General features: G+C 42.3%; 1 protein-coding gene across 1 annotated transcript in view; it reads right to left on the reverse strand.

Moving 5' to 3' along the window:
• The window catches only part of Ssadh (succinic semialdehyde dehydrogenase), a 543,275-nt gene that overhangs the window by 316,814 nt on the left and 205,762 nt on the right, over positions 1–20,699 (reverse strand). The gene's annotated exons all lie outside the window — the stretch shown is intronic.

The raw sequence follows: 20,699 nt of genomic DNA on the forward strand, positions 1-20,699 counted from the left end.
GTGCCCAGCTATTCTGGTCTTTTAATTGTTTCTTTCGCACAATTACCTTTTTCGTCTCCCGCACATGTAATTTTGTATATTGTGTTATTTTTGTGCATCGTGTCTACCTTGCTTTTCATGTTGCTGAAAAATATATTATTAGTATAAGGTGGTTTGTGTGCAATTCTGGTATTCTCCTTGTTATAAATATTTGAAGCTTGTAGTCGTTCAGAAAAACCGTGTATGTATTCCACGGATTTATATTTTGTTGTAGATTTTTCTCAGCTTTGGTATTTCACTTTTGGGTGTTCTTTAATCAATTTTTGTATTAGAGCGGGAGGGAAGTCATTCATTTTTAGTATCTGTTCTATAACTTTTCTATTGTCTGGGTGAAACGCCACATCGCTCGTGTCTAATACTCGTCCAATAAAGTATAAAATCCACGATCTCCGTGGTGTGATGGTAGCGTGTTCCGCCTATCACACCGTATGCCCTGGGTTCAACTCCCGGGCAGAGAAACATCAAAATTTTAGAAATAAAATTTTTCAATTAGAAGAAAATTTTTCTAAGCGGGGTCGCCCCTCGGCAGTGTTTGGCAAGCACTCCGGGTGTATTTCTGCCATGAAAAGCTCTCAGTGAAAACTCATCTGCTTTGCAGATGCCGTTCGGAGTCGGCATAAAACATGTAGGTCCGGTCCGGCCAATTTGTAGGGAAAATCAAGAGGAGCACGACGCAAATTGGAAGAGAAGCTCGGCCTTAGATCTCTTCGGAGGTTATCGCGCCTTACATTTATTTATTTTTTATTTATCTCCGCGATCTTCCCAGTTAACCCATTGCAGTTTAACTGCAGTATTCTGAAGTGCAACGGGGAAGACGTCTTCGCTTTGGGAGTAAGTGACGCGTGGGTTGAGGAAAGCTGACTCGTAAGTCCTATAGGGGCCCGTCGGAGGTTGCCGTCGCTGAGACCAGAACATCTAGGAAACTGGCACCGTCCAAGGCAGGAACTGCATTGGGCAGATGTCGCAAGCATATATATTCTATGCTGGCAAACGGTGCCCAAGGTTATAGGGACTAAGAGTCTGTTTCTCTGGCCTACTCGTGTGCTAGTGCTGGAAAGAGGGGGAGACGGGGCCAAGGGCTGGTTGTTGTTGTTGTTGTTGTTGTAGCAGTGCTTCGCCCCATTCAATAGGTCTGTGGTATTATGCATGATACCTACTTATGTCAATATGTTTGAAGTACTGTTCATCATAATCTAATACCCTAATATGCCAAAGTACTGTTTATGCAGACCACCCATATTGTATGCACATTACAATGTTGACCTAAATACATTTCGTTTAACCCGACACAGCGATAGTTCAACATCACTCATTATTGCCGACTGCAAGACCCGTATCTAGTTACAATACACTGACGTATTGACGAGCCCGCTAATAGCGTGACCAAGTGTCAATGACAACTCGTCAATACGCCTGCCAAAATATTCACAGTTACAATTTGTAAAAATAGATCGAACTAATATGCTGACTCAGTATGTAAATGTTAAGAATACCATTTATTAGTGTTAGTGTAAATATGTATATGTAGACTAGATAAATTGGTATACAAGGGAAGACAATTTTCAAATAAAGAACACTTGCTTTTTAACGCTAACCATCAGCGTGTAAACAATACTTTCTTTTGGTAAACAGTTATTACATGGTGATCCTGCCAAACTAGATTAAAATTGGCACAACTGCTAAAAAATCTAGTTGGAGAAAGATCCTGCCAGCCTGATCTTCAATTAGCTGAAAGTTTGCTCATAAGCAAAATTCGCTGAACAGAGATCCTGCCATCTCAACAAACAGTTCGCTACTGCCAAGAACTTTAAAATACAGCACTAAAGGTCCTGCCAAACTAAAAGCAAAAACTAAGTAGTCCTGATCCGAACAGGATAGAGAGGAAGGCGACAGTTTGCGCTACAAAGAGGATTTCCAGAAAATTGCTACCATCATCAGCAAATTAAAATCGAAAATATTCAACATCAGTTATGAGGATTTGAGCAAATTAAAATCGAAAATATTATATCATCAATTATGAGGATTTGAGCAAATTAAAATCGAAGTTAACGGCAAATAAAGTTAAGCAACATTCTGATCGGCAGTCAGCATGACTGTCCAAATAAACGCATAAGCGAGATAGAAAAAATAACATTCTGATCGGCAATAAGGATGAAAGCATAAAGCGAGGTGGAATAAGAATGACTGATCAAATAAAAGCAAGCGAGGTGGAATAAAGAAATCTTCATCACCAGCAAAAATCAGAAGCAAACAACATCCAGCCTGGCAGCAAGGAGTTATAAACGCTTAAGTATAATTAAAATTTTTTAGAATCAATTGAGCGGCCTCAGGGCATTTTTTTTCTCTTCTTCTCTTTCTTCACAGTAGGGTTAGCTTGATAGAAAAACCTTGAAAAATATATAAATAAAAATTCTCAAATAAGTTAAAAAAAATTTCAGTAAATTGGAATGCTTTATAAATTTCAAAAATGCATAAAAATTTTTTTGAGCGGCCTCAGGGCATTTTTTTTCTCTTCTTCTCTTTCTTCACAGTAGGGTTAGCTTGATAGAAAAACCTTGAAAAATATATAAATAAAAATTCTCAAATAAGTTAAAAAAAATTTCAGTAAATTGGAATGCTTTATAAATTTCAAAAATATATAAAAAATTTTTTCGGAGTACTCAGACTTCATACAACTCCAAAAATTGCGAGGATATATTATAAAAGATCCAATTAAAAATTCCTAATTTCGAAACCTTTTAAAATCTGCAATCATTTAAGTAATAAATTAAAATGCAAAAGGACTCCTCAGGCTTCCCCTCCAATGGTGGGACGAGAATTTACACACGAGAGACCTAAAAAAGAACTAGAGGGATTAAAGAAGCTTTGAAAAATTATAGGAATGACTAGGGAACCAACCCTAGAAGATATAATAAATCCCACAACCAGGGTAGAAGAAACCATGCGAATGATTAGAAGTGTGTTCCCCGAAAACGCCAAAAATTAAATTATAATAGCGCTTACAACTCTTGCTATGAATAAATAAAAACATTTTTAAATATTTTATACTAAGCTAATTATAAAATTTTGGAAATGCAAACATTTTCTTTTACAAAAAAAATACTTTTAAGAAATCAAAATTTTTTTTTAGATTTACAATTTTTACAATAAAAAGTAATAAATAAAATAAAGTATTTTATTAAAATTAGAGAAGTTTCAAAATGTCTTGGTGGGCAAAAATAGCCCAAGGCATTATGATAGCCATAGCTGGCTTCGAAGCAGGGAAAGACAATTCTGAAGCATCAGAAAATAGAACAGTAAAATATGAACCACCAGCCGAGGTAGAGACAAAAAAGAACCCAAACATTCCTGATCTTTGGATAGCAGTGTTAATCTGCGTTATCGTGTTATTAACCATTGCAATAGCCAAGATACTCAAAAATTATATGAAAATGAAATATAGGCAATTAAAACCTGTTCAAGCTCGTATCTAGGAAATTATATTTTTAGCATTCTGTTATTTAAAGATTTTTATTTTAATTCAAAACTCAATTTGATTTTGAGGAAGAGCAACAAATAATTAGAATAATAACTCTCAAAATTTCCCAATCAACAGAAAAGGCAGACTCATAAACCCTGCCAAAGTTTAAATCTTCATAACTCCTTTTTGAATGCTCCTGACAAAGATGGTCATGAAGCAGTAGAAAATTCTAGGATAGTGGAAATATGCAAAAACAAAAAAACAAAAATATACTAAAAACCCAGCCAATAAGAAAAACAAAAATGAAGAAAAAGTCACAAAGAGAACTTATAAAAATATATGTGAAGCGCTATATAAATTTGTAACAAGTAGACATGTCGCGCTCGTTTTCATCTTAGGATAGAGAAATGTTAGCGTAGAGGGATTTCAATTAACCAGATGGTTGAGGAAGTTATTGACTTAGGACAATATTCGACCAGGCATTCGAGAAATGCCGGCAGTCCAGGACTTGAAATTTATAAGGAAAAGTGAATATTATAGAAATTTTACTCGAGTAGGCAAATTTAAATGTAATAAAATGGTACCCACGTTCTCTAAGATATAATAAATGTACAAACCCATGAGGTTACACATGTGACATTCCCGGTAAAAATAAAAATTCTGTCTTGGTGGCCGCCGCAGAAATCGCATGACACACATAAGATCACAATATATTACTGGAAAATATGAAAAAACAAAAAGTAAAAGATATGAAAATTTTTCCATCCACTGTACCTACCGTTTACCCATTAATTAAAATTACTTTGACCTTGCATCAATCACAACACCTCAATTTTAAACAATGAATCCCGGTGAAATCTTTGATAACATTACAAAGTTGCTGGATGATGAACCGAGTTGGCGATTTTCGAAATGGGTCCATCGCAATATTATTTATTTTATTTATTTATTTATTATTTAAAGTCGACGACAAACTATGGTCGACTGCATAATATAAAAGATATATAAATATACAACTCAAAAGATAAAATTTAAGATATATCGAGCTTTCAACAATGTTATATTACAAACAAAGAAATATTAATGAACATTACTATTTAATTTCAGAATATAATAATAATAAGAAATATGAGCAGAAATAAGATCTTATGCCGAAATCTTATACTGGCGGAATGCATCAGATTCCGCTCAGCATGATTTCGGAATGCAGTGGATTCCAATCTCCCTGTTGGAATGCAACAAGATTCCAATCAGCATGTCATGGGAATCCGGCAGTGCTAAGAGTAGTGTAATGAGGATACGCCATCACAAGGCATAAAAAAGTAACATGACCTGTGTTGTTGGAATGCACCGGATTCCAATCAGCTCGATGCCTGACCCATAAGATTATACTGCCGGAATGCATACGATTGCGGTCATTGACTCATGAAAAAGCATTTTTTTTACGTTGTTGGAATGCACCAGATTCTTGTTCCTTCTTAATGATACATGTTGATAAATGTTCCTCCATCCTTAAGCGAGATAGTTCCTGTTTTTTATCGAAGGAATAAAATGCCGGCAAATTAAATTAGCTTGTATCTCTTAAATTAGATAGGCAAGTATTGCATTACGTATAGTGGCAAAAGTACATTCAAGACTGATGCAGCTATACAAGTCATTGTAGTGCGCGCACCAGATAAGAAGAGGATTATTTTTAGCAAAGTTTCGTCGACAAAGGGGTAAATAGAAAGGAACGTAGTGTCTGGATACTCTAGGGGGAACCGCAAAAAACAAGCGGCTGAGGAGGTCCGCGGAATCAATTTCTCCAATAATGAGCTTATGGATGAACAACAACCCCAGTAATATTCTCCGATTTTCCAGAGTGGGTAAGTTAATAAGAAGAAGTCTACTTCTGTATGGAGGAAGGTGGAGACTTGAGTCCCAATTAAGGTCGCGCAATGCAAATATCAAAAATTGCTTTTCAACTGACTCAAGACGCTTTATATGCTTTTGAGAAACAGGGGACCAAGCGCATGAGCAATACTCGAGTATTGGACGAACCAGCGATGTGTAAAGAACCTTAGTGAGGTACGGATCATCGAACTCTTTAGCCCATCTTTTAACAAATCCAAGTAAACCCAACGCTTTGTTGGCTATAGATGAAATATGCATGTTAAAATTCAATTTCGGATCAAAAAGGACACCTAGATCATTTGCAATAGATATACGCTCCAAAGGCGTACCATCTATTACATAAGATTTCAATGCTGGCTTCACTTGGTGAAATGTCATATGCTTATGCAAGTTAAAGTCACCAACAACAACAAGTCGATCGTTATCTCCCAACTGCGAATGCAAATCACAGATGGCCGAGCTATGACTAGGTGGTATATACGAACAGCAAACAATTACGCTATAGCTACCGAATGAAAGCCTAACTGCTATGAATTCGATATGAGAGATATTGTCCAGCGAAATCAACTCAGACGATAGGTTAGATTCAACAGCAATAAGGACACCTCCCGCTCTAGAGATGCGATCACGCCGATAAACAGCATATTTATTTGAAAAAACCTCAGAATTGTAATTATCAGGCTTTAGCCAGGTCTCCGTAAAAGCTACAACTTGTGCAGAAAAGTTGAAAGAATTAAGGAAGAATGGAACAAGTTTTGATAGTAAACCACGAACATTTTGATAATTAATGAGAAGACGGGACAGATCAGCAATTACCTTTGTGTTGTTATTATTGTGTTCGTCATACCGTTTTTTGGCTGTAATAAAGCAGGTTCGGCCCTCGCCTTTCTCGTGAACAAGTGAACCACAGTATGCTTGGGCCAAAAAGAGGAATCAAGTACCTTATCGAAATATTCATCTGAAAGGGATATTTTAAATGAGGAGGTGTCTCTCTCATAGTTAAAGTTAAATTTATACACATTGATGTTACTAGTGGGTGCAACACCAAGTTTAGAGCAAACGTAATGAGCAATGTCATTTTCGGTAAGCGAGGCGTGTAATCGGGACACAAATACAGCCCTACGAGGTGGCACGGCAGTCACCTGCAAAGGAGTAGCGGATAGCGCACCAGAGAGCTGGGAAGGTGCGGCCGTTATAGCGTTGGTTATCGAGCCCGTACTATTTTTTTCTGGTACACTTGTATCGCTAGCAACAACCCCAGTATCGGTAACTGTTATTATTGGAGCTAAAGATACCGGTGGAGGTGTAGGATGAATTGGGGAGTCCAGCGAAATCAACATTGGTGACGTAGAACAAACAGCCGCAAAGGTACCACTATTAGTTCGTGCATCGTTTAATTTGCCAGAGATCGTCTGACTGGAAGTCTCGACACAACCTTGTGGAGATTCTTGTGGAGATTCCTGAGCTGCATTGTTCATAACGTCTTTGATTAGCCTGTTCGTATTAGTCAACGCGGTTGAAGGGACATTCGTAGGAGGACATCTTTGCCCCTGACTCGAAGACAAGTTGGAGTCATTGTTGGGCATACATTTCTTTCGTTTTGGGGATTCAGATATCACCCAAAAGAAAAATAGGCAAAAGAAAGAAGAACTTTACAAAAACTGAATTAAGCATGAAAACAAATACCAACAGGATGGCCTAGTGGTAAAAGGCTACTGCAGTTTCACCATGTGATTCACGGTTCGAATCCCGGTGAAACCTTTGATAACATTACAAAATTGCCTGATGATAATTAAGTTGGCGGTTTTCGAAATGGGTCCATCGCAATATGCCAGTAAATGTTTCTTTCTTTTCAGTTTCTCTTAGAAAACATAATAATTGAAATTCAATTATTATAAGCCGGTGTTAAGCTCATGAATTCTTAAATATAAGTATAAACTGAACACACCATTAAACAAACATACATAAATGAAAATCGTTGTTTAATAAATATGGTTAATACAAAAATCATTCATCTTTAGTTAGTAGAAATAATTAAGGTTAGAAATATCATAATGGAGAGATAGATATAAGTATGACCTGTTTCAGTTAGGAAAACCTATTTTTTTAGAGATACCATAATTTTAAGAGAAAATCTTTTACTTTAGCCACTGGTAGAATAGAAAATACTAATAGGGAAATATATTTTATTCTAAAGCCAAAATAGAATAGAAAATAGTAATAGGAAATATTTTCACTTTAACCTACCTACAAAATAAGGAAATAATAGTCCATAAAAATAGACTTAAACCAATCAGCTAGCAAGTCACATAATTCAAAATTTGTTTTTCTACAAAAAGCATTCCACTTTACTCATCAAACAAAAATCAGTACAATAAAAACATAAAAAAAAATGTAAGCAAAAAAAAAAAATACACAAAAAAACACATCAACATACAAATTCATTTCGGCATCAAGTTACTTCATAAATATTAAGTAATAAATTTGTAAGCACCAGCGGACTTTTAAGTGAGTTGACACACGTAAGGGTCAGCTGCGGTAACATTTGACGCAAAACAATACTCATAATTATAAACATACAAACATACAAAAAAAATGTATATAACAAGTCAGCATATTATAAACAAATGCAAACAGAGAATAATGTAGACTCTTTGTTTCCCATATCAAGTAACTGCTATGCAATAAATTATATTATAACCCAAAAACAATTATAACCTTTTCTAATTCAAGCAAAACTCAAGTGGGTCATTAGACTCTGAAAAAGTCGTATACTCCTTTTTCTTCTTAAGGTGGATGGTGTGGTATTATGCATGATACCTACTTATGTCAATATGTCTACAGTACTATTCATCATAATCTAATACCCTAATATGCCAAAGTACTGTCTATGCAGACCACCCATATTGTATGCACATTACAATGTTGACCTAAATACATTTCGTTTACCCCGACACAGCGGGAGTTCAACATCACTCATTATTGCCGACGGCAAGACCCCTATCTAGTTACAATACACTGGCGTACTGACGAGCCCGCTAATAGCGTGACCAAGTGTCAATGACAACTCGTCAATACGCCTGCCAAAATATTCACAGTTACAATTTGTAAAAATAGATCGAACTAATATGCTGACTCAGTATGTAAATGTTGAGAATACCATTTATTAGTGTTAGTGTAAATATGTATGTGTAGACTAGATAAATTTGTATAAAAGGGAAGACAATTTTCAAATAAAGAACAATTGCTTTTTAACGCTAACCATCAGCGTGTAAACAATACTTTCTTTTAGTAAAGAGTTACTACAGGTCTGACCAATCACAAATTGTCATCAATGTCCTCTAAAGGGAGTCCGAGGAAACTAGCTGTTTCAACAGGGGTGGGCCATAATGAGAGAGGTGTTAGAGGCGTTGATTCCACATTACAATTGAAGAGATGGTTGGTGTCATTTGGGGACACATTACAAGCAGGGCATACATTTTGTATGTCGGGGTTGATTCTGGATAGGTAAGAGTTTAACCTGTTACAGTATCCAGATCGATGTTGGGCTAGTGACTCGCGTTTCCCAGCGAGTGTGCGTTGCTCTTCCGCAAAGTTTAGGGTATTGCTCTTTGAGTACTGGATTCACCGGGCAATTCCTGACATAGAGGTCCGACGCCTGTTTATGGAGTTCACAACGGACCTGCTTATGTTTTTTGGCTTCATACGGCTGTGTTCTCAGGTGCCGTATTTCCCCATAGTGCTTACGGAGGTGACTCCTTAAACCCCTGGGCGGTGTTGGCTCATCAATCAGATGTCTGTTGGGATGCCCAGGTTTCTGGGTATTCAACAGATACTGTTTGGTTAGCATTTCATTTCTCTGCCTTATTGGGAGTATTCTCGCCTCGTTATGTAAATGGTGTTCTGGCGACATAAGGAGACAAACCGTGGCGGTTCTGAGGACAGTATTTTGGCAGGCCTGTAGCTTCTTTCAGTGGGTCATCTTTAGGCTTGGCGACCATATCGGGGACGCGTAGCATGCAATCGGCTGGCCAATTGCTTTCTAAGTGGTAATGAGCGTTTCTTTATCTTTTCCCCAAGTACTTCCAGCAAGAGATTTGAGCATTTTATTACGGCTCTGATTTTCGGTACAATTGCGGCTGAATGCTCACCAAAATGTGGATCCTGATCGAAGGTCACACCAAAGATTTTGGGGTCTAAGACAGTCGGTAGCCTAGTGCCATTGACGTGGACGTTTAAAATGGTCGACATTTGGGACGTCCATGTTGTAAATAAGGTCGCCGATGATTTAGTCGGTGATAATGTCAGGTTTCGCGAGGTGAAGAAACTGGAGAGATCAGGGAGGTAGCCGTTTATTTTGGTGCATAGCTCATCGATATGTGGGCCGAGGCCTGTGGCCATTATTGTGCAGTCGTCGACGTAGGAAACGATAGTAGGTAGGTAGGTTGAACTGGCCGGTCCATGAGGACCTCACATAGACTGATTGATTCCGTAGTGTTACCAGAAGTTTGTTTTAACGACCAAACTGAAAACCCCTATCAAAAACCAGGACCGTGGTGTGATGATAGCGTGCCCCGCCTACCACACCGTATGCCCTGGGTTCGCACCCCGGGCAAAGCAACATCAAAATTTTAGAAATAAGGTTTTTAAATTAGAAGAAAATTTTTCTAAGCGGGGTCGCCCCTCGGCAGTGTTTGGCAAGCGCTCCGGGTGTATTTCTGCCATGAAAAGCTTTCAGTGAAAACTCATCTGCCTTGCAGATGCCGTTCGGAGTCGGCATAACACATTTAGGTCCCGTCCGGCCAATTTGTAGGGAAAATCAAGAGGAGCACGGCCTTAGATCTCTTCGGAGGTTATCGCGCCTTACATTATTTTTTTATTTAAGTTATAAAATAACTCCGTCCTCTTGGCAAATACTAGAAGCTTCCTAGGACTTAAGCCACTTGCTGCTTCTAGATCTGACAGCTGTATCACTCCTAATAGCTGGAGTCTTAGCCTGGCAAGTGCAGGGCACGATCACAGAACGTGCTCGATCGTTTCCCCTCCAACCCGCACTTCCTATATCTGCTATCACTGACCAAGCCTAATTTAAAGGCATGTGACGGCAGAAGGCAGTGTCCAGTCAGAATACCCGTCATGAGTCTACAGTCCTCTCTTTTTAATGATAGAAGCAACTGTGTTAGTCTAAGGTTGTAAGACCTACACATAATCTTCGACACTTTACAGCCCCGCGCTTGAACCCACGCCTTTCCCGCTTGGTCGATCATGTGCACCTCTCGCATTCGCTTAATCTCGCCCAATCTAATTGGGACATGTACGGAGCAAGCTTCAAAGGATGCGCCCTTTTTAGCTAGTTCGTCCGCTTTTTCATTTCCATCTATTCCCATATGCCTTGGGACCCAATATAGATGTATGCTTCTCCCTGTCCCGATTCTCTCCAGAGACTGCTTACACTCTAACACGCATTTAGATGCTGTGCTATGCGAAATTATTGCCTTAATTGCTGCTTCACTGTCAATATAAAAGTTAACACGGTTGCAGCTTAAGCTATTCTCTTCCAGGGTTTCTACTGCTTTGGTTACGGCTAATATTTCCGCTTGGAAAACGCTACAGTAATCCGGCAGCCTGTAGGATCTGCTTATTTCCGGATCAGCGCAGTATACCGCAGACCCTACTCCTTCCACTACTTTGGAACCATCGGTGTACAAATGTAAACCCTCGTCCGCCATTTGCGCACCCTTGCGCCAACCGTCCACCTCAATATAAAAGTTAACACGGTTGCAGCTTAAGCTATTCTCTTCCAGGGTTTCTACTGCTTTGGTTACGGCTAATATTACCGATTGAAAAACGCTACAGTAATCCGGCAGCCTGTAGGATCTGCTTATTATCGGATCAGCGCAGTATACCGAAGACCTTACTTCTTCCACTACTTTGGAACCATCGGTGTACAAATGTAAACCCTCGTCCGCCATTTGCGCACCCTTGCGCCAACCGTCCACCTCTATTGTGGCCTTAAGATCTCCCTCGAAGCGCAGATAGGGAATCATGTAGTCTGTTCGTCTTGTGATTGATGACGCTATACTACTATGGCCATATGGTCGGCGCTCAAGCTGCCCCGAAGCACCGAACCTGGTTGCGGTAGTTAACACTTTGTTCTTTGCTACCAGGTCTACAGGTGGGATGTGCAGAATGGCATATAGTGCAGCCGTCGGGGTTGTTTTCAGGGCTCCCGTAATGCTAAGCATCGATAGTCTGCATACCCCCTCTAATTTTTTGAGGTATGTTGTTTTTTGTGTGACTTTCCACCACACAAGAACTCCATAGTATAGAATAGGGCTTACAATCGCTGTAAAAACCCAATGAAAAAGAGAGAGCGATAGGCCCCACGTACACCCCAGCATTCTTTTACATGCATAGTGCCGTTGAGGCCCTCTTGACCCTCTCCTCCACGTTGAGCTTCCATGACAGCTTACTGTCTAGGATGATTCCTAGATATTTTGTGCAAGGTTTCTCCTGTAAGGTCACCCCTCCTAACTTAGGCCTGGTCCAATTTGGACCTCTGTAAACAAGACCATATCCGTCTTCTCCGCATTGACTTTCAACCCGACATTAGATGCCCAGGTATAAATATCCCGAAGGCATTGATAGCACCCCTCCTTGCGGCGTGCCCCTGTCCACTGATTTTGTGGCCTCTTACAATCCCCATTGTGATGTAATCTTTCTGCAATTTAACATGCAGCCGATCCATCTGATTAAGGCAGGATGTACCTGTCTTCTTAGAAGACTCAGCTCATTGCTCCACCATCACCATCCGTGGGGATTTGCGCTTTATCCACAACCTCAAACCGCGCGTTCGTGCCTTGCCTTTGAAGGTTTGGAGCCACTTCCTCCAGCCACCGCAAGCTCGCGATTTTGTCGCACGCTATCATCTTCACACCATTATACCATCCCCCCGAATCAAAGGTTGGAAGGTGCTTACTTGGTTGTTCCCGGATCATCTTAAGCTTTAAGCTAATAAGCTCCCTTTTGTCCGAAAGGACTGCTACGATCAACCAGCGCCACAGTCAGTGACTGCTTTGCCACATCACTCATCTTCTCGGGAAAAGCAGGAGTCTTAGTATTATCTCCCTTTGGCACCTCCGAGAAAGCCGGAGTCTTAGCGTTAACTCCCTTTAGCGCTTCCGAGAAAGACGGAGTCTTAGCGTTATCTCCCTTTGGCTTATCTCCTACTTCCGTAATTGCAACTTCCCTCTGACTCGCAGCTTTCGAGGTAGTTGCTACCTCGCTATTGGAACCCATCTGTCTTACAGCTTTGGGCCTACTTGTCTTGTCTATGCGACTGCCCTGCCTTGCGGCTCTAGGACTGGGTCCTTTCTGCCTCTTGAAAGCAGGCTTGTCGCCTCCCGCCGAACGTTGCCTCTTCATTCTGCCATTCAACGCTTCTTCCTCTTCATACCGGTTGCAGAACCGAGGGTTTCTCGCAGCAAACCTTTTGAACTGCCTTCGACCTGCTTCTACCACTTCATGGGCCCATTCCAAGCGCTCGATCTCCACTTCTGTTGGGTCGGCCACTGCTCCCAAGCGTTGTACAATTCTTAGTGCTGCACGGTACTGCGAGAGAGCTCTTTTGCTTCCTCTGCTCCGTACCCTTCTCAACTCTTCTACTCCGTTTTCATTTGTGTGCTTCCCCAACACGGCGTTCCTTGAATCAGCACTACTCTCGCTCCCCGAGTCCGACGCATCGCTTAATTTGTATTTGTTATCCTTGGATTGCGACTCAGTCCTCCTCTTTACATCGTCCTTATTACAATCAGGTAAGAGTCGTTCATCTTGGTCGTACGACCACCTGCCCAACAAGGCGGGCTCAGCGGTCCTGTATTATATACAGGGAAAGAATCGTCCGCCACAGCAGCGCCCCTTACTGTGGTAAGGCCATTAATACTTCCCGAGGTGGCCCGGTATCGGGAAGGCTCCGTTCGAATACAGCCGAATTTATCCCCTGGCTGCAAATCGTGCAATAGGCACGGTCCGCATAATACCCTGGATTAGAGGGTTGGCAGTTCTTGGTCACCGACATCCCGCCGCCCTCCTAGGAGGCGAAACGGCGTAGATGTCAGTCCTAAACAGCTCCCCCTCATAGTCGGGCGCTATGGAGTTCGGGTAAGCCCTCACACTAACGACAAGGTGCGTAACCTAGTGAGGGAGGACACGATAGTAACTCCTTCTGGTGGCGAAGGTAGCTTTGATGTGTAGAAGTTAAACAAAATTGGGGATAGGACACGCCCTGTGGCACCCCTTGTTTAACTGTCCTCGGTTTAGATGTTTCGTTTCGAAATTGCACTGATGCCTTTCGTCCACGCAGATAATTTTCGGTCCACCTTTTAAGACTTGGGGTAGACCCTTCCAGGTCTTGCAGTAACGTGCCATGGTTGACCATATCAAAAGCTTTTAATAGGTCTATCGCAACGAGTACTGTTCTATGGTGGGGGTTTTTGATTTAAACCGCAATTTATCTGGTACTTTAGCGCGGTGGTAGTGCTGTGTAGTTTTCTAAATCCATGCTGATGAGAGTCTAGTGGCAAATTTGCCTTGAAATGGGGCAGTAAAATGGCTTCAAGCGTCTTGGCTACTTGCGATAGGAGAGATATCGGGCGATATAACTCTCCTATGTTGGCTGGTTTCCCAGGCTTTAGTAGCGGGACCACCTTGGCCATTTTCCATTTTTCGGGAATGACAAAGGTCGAAAGAGACAGGTTGAAGACATGTGCTAAATATTTAAAACCGCCATTTCCTAGGCTTTTAAGCATCGACATGGCTATGCCGTCAGCACCCACCGCTTTAGATGGTTTAGCCTGACCGATGGCATCCCCAACCTCTTTGGCGGTGATGGTAATTGGGGACGCGCTGAATTTATGTTTGCGCGCGTGCCTGTTTGCCCTCCGTCTAGCTTTGACAACCGCAGAATGCATTATATATTGTCGTCAAAAGGCGCTCGCGCATTTTTGCGCATCCGACAGTACTTTAACGCCAAAGGTGATGGAAATTTTGTCGTTGTGCTTGGGCGGATTCGATAGGGACTTTACGGTGGATCAAAGCTTACCCACACCGGCAGAGAGGTTACAGCTTCTTAGATGCTCCTCCCATTTCGCCCGCTTGTGTTCATCCACAATCAGTCTGATGTGTTGGTTCATGTCCCTAATTTGGGGGCGCCGGGATCGATCTGTATTATGAGGTCACGTTCTATCGCTAAATTTGCGGCCTCCGCCGGAAAGTGAGGCCGAATTTCGGGAATTCTTCCGGCGGGAATAAAGCGAGAAGCGCGGATTCAATGACCTTGCGGAAAGCACGCTCCCCTTGGCGAGTATTAGTCGGGATAGGGAGGGCAACAAAGCGGCTGTCTGTAAAGGATTTATATTCTTCCCACTTTCCTTTTTTAAAGTTTATGAAAGTGCATTTTTCAGAGACTATAAAGTCGTCGGTACGCTCGAGCGAAATGAGTATTGGCAGGTGGTCGGATGCCAATGTTACCATCGGCTGCCAGTTGACGCAGTTGACGAGTCCTGCGCTCACGATTGATATATCTGGCGAAATGTGACAGCTTCCTACCATACGAGTGGGGGCGTGTCCATTTATTGTGCAGAACGTTGGTTCTTCTATTTGATCCGCCAACATCTCGCCTCTGCTGTCCGCCTGCAAATTTGAATGTCATAGGTCATGATGGGCATTGAAATCTCCCAAGATAATGCGATTGTCGCCAGTGAGTAACGCACTTATATTAGGGCGGTATCCACTGGGGCAGCAGGTGGCAGGAGGGATGTAGATGTTGATGATTTCTAGGTTTACATCGCCTGACCGGACAGATAAGCCATGACGTTCCAGGACATTGTCCCTGCGGCCGATGTCGGGATCAAATATATGATCTTGCACTGAGCGGTGTATGATAAACGCGAGACCGCCTCCATTCCCGCTTTCGCGATCTTTTCTTTGGACATTGTACCCTGAACAGGTCTGCAGAGCAGATCTTGCTGTGAGTTTAGTCTCTTGAATCGCAGCAATGCAGATGTTGTGCCGCTTCATGAAACCGACTATCTCCGTGATCTTTCCAGTTAATCCATTAGAGTTTAACTGCAGAATTCTGAAGTGCAACGGGGGAGACGTCGTCACTTTAGGAGTAAGTGACGGGTGACTACGCCTGGGTTGTGAGGCTAGGACGTAATTGCTGTTGTGGCCCTGGGACTGGTCGTCCCTAGGTAAGCATTGGGGTGCCCAGTGTATTTGGGTTTGCGGCCTGGCAACACGGCGCAATGAAGCCCGTCGTGGGGTTTCCTTCGCGAAGACCAGAACATCTAGGAAAGTGGCACCGAGTCTTCCGTAAGGTCATTGAATCCGCCTCGGCACGTTTCATTCCCGCCGGGAGAATTCCCGAAATCCGGCCCCACTTCCCGGCGGAGGCCGCAAACTTAGCGAGAGAACGTGACCTTATAAGACAGCTTGATCCAGGCGACCCCCAAATAAGGGATATAAACCAACGCATCAGATTGCTTGTGGACGAACAGAAGCCGGCGAAATGGGAGGAGCACCTAAGTGGTTGTAACCTCTCTACCGGTGTGGGTAAACTCTGGTCCACCGTAAAGCCCCTATCGAATCCGAATAAGCACAAAGAAAAAGTTTTCATCGCCTTTGGCGACAAAGTGCTGTCGGATGCGAAAAAATGCGCGAGCGCTTTCTGCCGACAATATATAATGCATCCTACGGTTGACAAAGATAGACGGAGAGCCAATAGACACGCACATAAACACAAATTCAGCGCGTCACCAATCACCATCACCGCTAAAGAGGTTGAGGATGCCATTGGTCGCGCTAAACCAACCAAAGCAGTGGGCCCAGACGGCATAGCCATGCCGATGCTTAAAAGCCTAGGGAAAGAGGGTTTCAAATATTTAGCGCATGTCTTCAACCTGTCTCTTTCCACCTTTGTCATACCCGAGAAATGGAAAATGGCCAAGGTGGTCCCGCTACTAAAGCTTGGGAAACCAGCTAACATAGGAGAGTCATATCGTCCGATATCTCTCCTATCGCCAGTGGCAAAGACGCTTGAAGCCATTTTGCTTCCTTATTTCCAAGCAAAACTGCAGCTAGCCTCTCATCAGCATGGCTTCAGAAAACTCCATAGCACTACCACCGCGCTAAATGCCATTAGCACCCAGATAAATTGCGGTTTAAATCAATATCCCCACCATAGAACAGTACTCGTAGCGCTAGACCTATCAAAAGCTTTACATACGGTCAACCATGGCTCGTTACTGCGAGACGTGGAAGGGTCTACCCTTCCCCCATGTCTTAAAAGGTGGACCGCAAATTATCTGGGTGGTCGGAAGGCATCGGTGCAATTTAGAGACGAAACATCAAAACCAAGGAGAATTAAACAAAGGGTGACACATGGTGGTGTCCTATCCCCACTTTTGATTAATTTCTACATATCTAAGCTACCTTCACCACCGGAAGGAGTCACAATCGTTTCCTACGCCGATGACTGCACAATAATGGCCACAGGCCCAGGCCAAAGATCAATGAGCTATGCAATAAAATAAACGGCTACCTCCCTGATCTCTCCAGTTTTTTCGCCTCGCGAAACCTGGCATTATCACCGACTAAATCTTCCGCGACCTTATTTACAGCTTGGACGTCTCAAATGTCGACCATTTTCAACATCCACGTCGATGGCACTACGCTACCGACTGTCCTACACCCCAAAATCTTGGGTGTGACGTTTGATCAGGATCTAGATTTTGGTGAGCACGCAGCCGCAATTGTTCCGAGAATTCAGAGCCGTAACAAAATCCTCAAATCCCTCGATGGCAGTACCTGGGGAAAAGATAAAGAAACGCTCATGACCACATACAAAGCAATTAGGCAGCCGATTACGTGCTACGCGTCACCCATATGGTCGCCAAGCCTAAAAGTTACCCACTGGAAGAAGCTACAGGCCTGCCAAAATACTGCTCTCAGAATCGCAACGTGATGTCTTCTTATGTCCCCAGAACACCATCTGCATAATGAGGCGAGAATACTCCCCATCAGGGAGAGAAATGAGATGCTGACCAAACAGTTCCTGTTGAATACCCAGAAACCGGAGCATCCCAACAGACATCTGATTGATGAACCAGCACCGCCTAGGGGCTTAAGGAGTCATCTCCGTAAGCATTTTGAGGAAATACGGCACCTGAGAACCCAGCCGTATTAAGCAAAAAAACACAAGCAGGTCCTTGGTGAACTCCATAAACAGGCGTTTGACCTTTATGCCGGGAATTGCCCGGTGAATCGAGTACTCGGGGAACAGTATCCAAAACTTGCGGAAGAGGAACGCATACTCCCCAGGGAAACGCGAGTCACTCTGGCTCAACTTCGTTCTGGATAATGTAACAGATTAAACTCTTACATATCCAGAATCAACCCCGACATGCAAAATGTATGCCCCGCTTGCAATGTGTCCCAACATGACATCAACCATCTCTTTAATTGTATTATTTATTTTATTTATTAGAAGAAAAGAAGCGCAATATGCCTTCTTTACTGGAAAAGGAGCACTAGTAAGAACACCTTCGGCTCGCTTGTTTTTTTAAGTTACAGTTTTTGCTTAGATTAACTAAAGGCTTATAGATAATTAACTCTAGATTAATTTCTTAAGATCTGTTAACCTAAGGAATTCATTTATTTTGTCTATAGATACAGCGTTATGATTTCTTAATAAACTAGAAGGGTTTATGTTTCCAAATAGGCTTGTTTTGGTTATTGCGAAATTGTGACATCTGTCGAGGAGATGAATCACAGAGTTGGTTTCTGCATTACAGTAGGGGCACTGTGACACGCTCGATCCTTTAAGAACCGCCTCGTGTGTAATAATCGTGTGTCCTATTATTAGTCGGATAAACGCTTTCAAATTGTTGCAGGTGACTTTAATCGGGAATATAGGACTCTTTCCGCTCGTGTTTATATTCGAGTAGTGGTGGATATAATTCTTCCAGTCTTCGAGTTTTGCTTTAAGTATGTGTATTTGAGCCAGTTTGGAGATATCCTTGTTAGAGATAAAGTTTTGAACTATAAGTGGTTTTTGGGCTGCTAACTTAGCTCTTTCATCAGCAGCTTCATTTCCAGCTATTGAAACATGACTTGGGACCCACATGATTTTTATTCTACTATTGCTTTGTAAAAGTGTTTTGCGTATTTCTACTGTCAGGCTATCTGTATTGGACATATTTGTGATGGATTGTATGGTCGATAAGCTATCTGAACATACTATGTATTTTTCTTTGGTGCCGAGAGCAAATTGAGTTGCGCGTAGTACCGCGCTAGCTTCTGCAGTGTATACAGAACAGAATGGTAGTAGGTGGCCGACCGTGATTGTATTGTGATTGGAACCTACCACCGCGAAAGCTATTGTGGAATGAATTTTTGTACCGTCGGTGTATGCGAATTTCCAATCTTGCTGTTCAAATTTTGTTGCGATATCTTTAAACATTTGTCCATAAACTGTTGCCGGTGTGGTACTCTTGTTGATTCTGCTCATATCGGTTATAACAAACGATTGCATGTTAGTCCAGGGTGGGGGAGTGTTACAATTCTTTTTTACTGGCTTAATAGGAATGCCTGCTTCCTTCGCTGTGTTGATGCACCTTGTAATGGCTGAAATACGGCGTAATACTTTGCTATTTCTTGTAACTGAATTCACTGCCTCACATAGAATCGCGTTTTTGCAGTGTAGGAGCTTATGGGTCAACTTCAAGCTTTTTGATTAGTTCTTTCTTCCACAGTCGGAAGCCCTACTTCTGTCAGCATGCACCGTGTTGGAGACGTCGGGAATGCTCGCAAGCTTCTTCTAGCTGCAGCGTGGTATGGTAGTGATAAGCGTTTCATGATGCTGCGCGCACAGTGCCCGTATATCGTTAAGCCGTAGTCGATTTTTGACAAAATCAAGGCTTTTGTTATGCGTATTAAAGTTGTTTGATGCAGCAGACAATGTTTCGATGATAAATACTTTATTACATTTAATCGTTTATCTAAGCTTGTTCTTAAATGTTCGACATGGAGTTTATATGTAAGCTTTTTGTCAAATACAATACCCAGAAACTTAATACTACTGCTATTGACAAAGTATATGTAAGCTTTTTGTCAAATACAATACCCAGAAACTTAATACTACTGCTATTGACAAAGTCGACATTATTAAAATTTAGACTTATTGATGGACATAGCTTTGACACTAAAAGAGCGATTGGATAGAAAATCTTTTACGTAGTTATATATTTTATTTCCTATCTCCCATTCGGCTAGTTGCCGAAGAACGATATGAGCACCGATTCTATCGTAAGCCTTCTCAAAATCAAGGCTTAGGATGGAAACATGGTTTTTTGAAGCTAGAGCTGTTGTGGCAAAGTGTTCAAATATCAGGAGTGCGTCTATTGTCCCTTGACCTAGATAAAAGAGTTTAACCTGTTACAGTACCCACATCGAAGTTGAGCTAGAGTGACGCGCGTTTCCCTAGGGAGTGCGTTCCTCCTCTGCTAGTTTTGAGTATTGTGGCTGGGACCGTGGTTACGTTCAATACCTTTCGACAGCAGGAGGGTATGGAGCAGTGCAGCTGCTCCGAGGATAACAACTTGTGGTGGAGGCGAAACAAATTAAATGGCGTTCCATTGAAATGACAGCCCTTGGTCGGGAAAAAAACCCTAAGTCACTCATCAATTTTGAAATGTCCTTTTTGCTTTCATACAATTCTTGTGAAGTCTTAGAAATAGGGCAGTATTGAAAACACATTATTTCTAACCTCCCCCCCCCCCCCCCCCCACCACACCACACCACCAATAACTTGTCAAGTGAGGTAAGAGTCTGTTTCCCTGGCCTACACGATTGCTGCCGGAAAAGAATGGGGAATAAGACGGGGGCGGGGGCTGATATACGGCATCGCTGCCCACTCTACTACGGACATTGTAGTTGTGAGTGAGAGCGGCCGTATGAGCTGGAGGCACCATAGGGCGTGAGCATCTGGGGGAACTTGTAGTGGCTTGCTGAGCAGGGGGACGCCCTTGGGCGTGAACAGCAGGGATCCACAAAAGAGGAAATTACGGGGACCTCTGGTTTTAGGGTCTAGCCCTGAACAGCCTGTCCGATGCAACCATCCCTTGCACGAGACACACTGACAAGAGTATGACCATCGTAAAAAGATTTTCCGGCAAACGCAGCAAAATCGTTTCTCAGTTCCGGGGTGAGGAGACGGACTCGGATTGGGTTCGATACCTGCCCGGAGTAG

The sequence above is a fragment of the Eurosta solidaginis genome, chromosome 5 (genome assembly GCF_040869045.1).
Source record: "Eurosta solidaginis isolate ZX-2024a chromosome 5, ASM4086904v1, whole genome shotgun sequence".
In the NCBI taxonomy this organism is placed as follows: Eukaryota; Metazoa; Arthropoda; class Insecta; order Diptera; family Tephritidae; genus Eurosta; species Eurosta solidaginis.